Below are 3838 nucleotides of genomic sequence, written 5' to 3' on the forward strand. Positions count from 1 at the left end.
TGGTCGTCTTGCTCGCTTTGGCACGTGTCGCATGTGATAGGGCCCCCCCCCCCCCTCCCCGCCTTCAAACGCACGTATAGGAGCACAGCTTGCATATAATCCGGCGGTGATCTCGTTCCCGAATCGCGACTTTGCCTGAATTTCTGTACCTGGTTTTTGGAGATCTGCAAGATGTTGTTGTTGTTCTGTGGAGAAGAAGATGCTTATTTCTTCAGCCCTATCGGAAGCACGGCGCAGACTCTTGGGGGGAGGGGGGGAAGAATGATAGATGGTAGAAGTGTGTAGAGTGTCGTAGCGGCTCGTTCACCATGGCCGGAGCAGCAAGCAAGCTGGCATCAAGGGAGGGGTGGCAAGGTCCCAGCTTATCGGTTGCATTTCGTCTTTCGCTCCTCCTCTCTTCTCATGTTTTCTGCGCGTACCCCATCCCACATTGCAGAGCAGCCAACCGAACTGTTCACCTGATTAACCTTTCCTTATTTCTTGTATTGTTCTCTTTCTCTCTCTCTCAATACGGGAAGCGAGAGGAGGATCCGCCTGCTATTTATGTGCGCAGCACTTTAGGGGCCCGGCTTCTCGTCCTTCCGTCTCATGTGGCGTGATCATGCTCAAAACCAAGTGGTCAATGCAGGCCTAAAACAAGCTAGCAATGCTCAAAAGCGGTTTAAAACAAACGACAAGGTCTAAAATAATACAATTAACAGAAGTAAACAAGAAGTAATCACAATAATTAACTTAGAATCGCTAAAAATGCTTCAGACACATGGGGCTGACACCCACGCCGCGCAGAAGAGGGTTGATCCCGCTCGCCAAGCGCGTGATTGCTCCTCCCACCGGCGTTTCTCCGGCGCCTTCGTCGCTGAAACTGAAGGGGGAAACAACCTGACGGAACTCGCTGCAGACGACACGTATCTCAACTGCCGTAACAAGCAGGAAGTCAGATAAGGCGCAGCAAAAGTAGCGCGCATGTCGCACACGAGTTTTGCGAATCTCCCAACAAATTCTATTCGTGCCGGGGAAGCCCTACATCCTTACCTCAAATATTGACGTCATCGACGCTTTGGTAAACGGAGCAGTGGGAACTCTACGAACGGGAATAGCTGGGTGCCCATGTTACGCACTTGAGGTTTCACGTAGTGGAGCTGCATTTAGCATAGGATATCGAACTACACCAATCGCTACACATTTTTTTTTTTGTGGACAGTTTTCGGCAACCATGCCATAGTGGTGCGCGGTGACAGTTCCGTTGCGAAGGCTTGTGCTGCAGCTGATGTAAAAAAAAAAACAATAAAGGCGGACACAACTCTATAGTTGATTGACATCTACGTAATGATAAGTTCGTGTGGATCATTGCACCACGAGGCGCCAACGCACGTCGAGCTGCTGCCCCGGCCCATGCGTACGCGGCGAAATCGAAACGCGTCTCGTAATTTTTTGTCGTGTGCGTGTGTGTGTGTGTAGTGTGTGTGTATACACGCATACAAATATGTGGGGCTACTCCCCAGCACGTAAGCGGTCTTCGGCTGCAGAAGCCATGATTATCAATGGTTCCATGGCGAGTTTAAACGCATACTAATTCTCTTATGCATGCCTAATTCTCAATCTCCTTTCTTACGATCCAGTGCAGTAGCGTAACCGCCGTCGTAGTCTTTGTTGCAAAAAAAAAAAAATGGGGAAAGAAAGTGAGAGAGAGAGAGAGAGAGAGAGAGAAAGCTCTTTAATGAAAAACAGAGAATTCTGCCGCCGTACCCGAAGGCGCCTACATGCTACCCTGTATAGGGGAGGTGATTGAGGACAGAAAGGCCCTAGGAGGAGGAGGGTAGGAAAGGAGAAGGAAAAGAAAGAAGATAATATAATCGTGGGAAAAAAAGAAGAAAATTAAGCTCCCGTACCAACCTATATGTCCCACCGCTTTTCTAAATTCTCATTAGCTGGGCATGGCTTCCGAGGAAAGTTGATTCTGTAAATAAATGTTCACAAACGATGTGTTCATCTTTCTGAACTGTCTGTTCTATGTGTTTGCGATATAAAGAGGAAGAAAATTATTGCTGGTCCTCGCGGGGTAACTGTTTATATATATATATATTATATATATATATATATATATATATATATATATATATATATATATATATATATATATATATGAAACTCTATAGCTGCCCCGCTCCGCGTGGGCAGCTATAGAGTTTCATCGACCGTTGACATTCATATGAAAATCTAACTTTCGTACATCGTAGATGTTTGTTTCGTGCCTACAACTTATGTGGCAATACTTCGACATATCGATTCTCCTCGCTACTCACCGAGACATTGCAGCGAAGCTAGATAGAAAAAAAAAAAGTTACATGGAAGCTGCGGGTATATACATCCTGACTTGTGAATAAGTCAAGAAGCTCTCTGTACCTTTATATGCACGCAAGAGCTGACTAAAGCGAAAAGGCGGGTCTTTGAAGAAGACTGTAAAGAGACTCTTTTGAAGTGGAGCGATTTTCGGGACGGGTTTATTTAGGCCATCAAAGCGGTATCGTATACGTAACTCAGAATAGGCAGTGCCATGCTGCACGACCCGACTGTGACGAGTTTAAAAGGAGCCAAAGCGAGAGAGAGAGAAGAAAGCGACGGAGCCGCGCCCAAGATCGCGTAAGGGACTCATTCGAGCGCCGCTATCGGCGCGCTGTGATCTTGAAAGAACTGTCTCGCGCCTGTCTTTTGATTTGTATGCGTCCGCGTTTTCTGCAGCTAAACGTGCGCACCCGCTTCCCTGCTTACGCGTTCGCCCTCGTCCACGTACGTGTGGGAGGGTTGCGCGGGCGGCGGCGTGCGCACAGACTGCCGGCCACGCATGTTTCTAGATAAAGGACCACTGTGGGCGTGCCCATACGTCTTTTCTGTCTGTGTCTGCGAACTGTGCACGGCTGGGCCGGCCCGTGCAAGAAAAAAAAAAAAAAAGAAATTCTGCCCCGCTTTTGATATTTGCTAAGAAAACGTCAGTGAATTCCCATCCACTTCTCGGAGGAAGCGATATATGGCGACGGGAGTGGGCCGGGGCGGGACAGGACTGGAGTGCTTGCCCTCCAGCACAGACACGCGTATAGCATACCATGCACCGTCCCGAATCATTTCGTCTCCGCATGCTTGGGCCGCAGGCGGTGGAGCGCAGAATAAATGCCGGTCTCGTCTCTTACTATATACTACATAGCAGTCTGCAATCGCGCGTTCGTCCTTTTCCGTGCAGGCTGCGGGCTTTGGGCGCTGCGTTTTCTTGTTCGGAGACGATTGCGACCTGAAAGGCCTTGGTCCCACGGCTGCTTTGAGTTTTCGTGTCCCCTTGTTGCTATATTTATTTTTTTTCTATTTCATCGGGCGTGCTATACTGCTGTGGCGAAAGTTTCTCGATTGAGTCGTCCGAATCTTCTTTTACGTGCCTCTCTCGTGGCCTGCCCTTTTCCAGTCCCTCAATCGCCTGTTTACGAAAGGTCCTCCGGTATCTGTATTAAAACGGTCGAAGGAGTATAACGTGTACTGGTTGCGATATCCAGATATATGCTGCGTCGCGCGACATGGATGCGTACATAGCTGTGCTGTGTGGAAAGAAAGAAGAAAGAAAGAAGAAAGAAAGAAAAGAAAGAAAAGAAAGAAAGAAAGAAAGAAAGAAAAGAAGAAAGAAAGAAAGAAAGAAGGTCGACAAGGGTACGAACGTGAGCTTGCTGGTTTGTCATTATGGAAACAGCGTGCGCACGGGGACGGAGGGAGGGGGGGTTAGATGCAGGGGGCGCATGGGCCACCCATAATTTCCTGTGCCATCATTGTTTAATGCGCATGATACGACCATGCAGGT

This window comes from Rhipicephalus sanguineus, chromosome 3 (genome assembly GCF_013339695.2).
Source record: "Rhipicephalus sanguineus isolate Rsan-2018 chromosome 3, BIME_Rsan_1.4, whole genome shotgun sequence".
Lineage (NCBI taxonomy): Eukaryota > Metazoa > Arthropoda > Arachnida > Ixodida > Ixodidae > Rhipicephalus > Rhipicephalus sanguineus.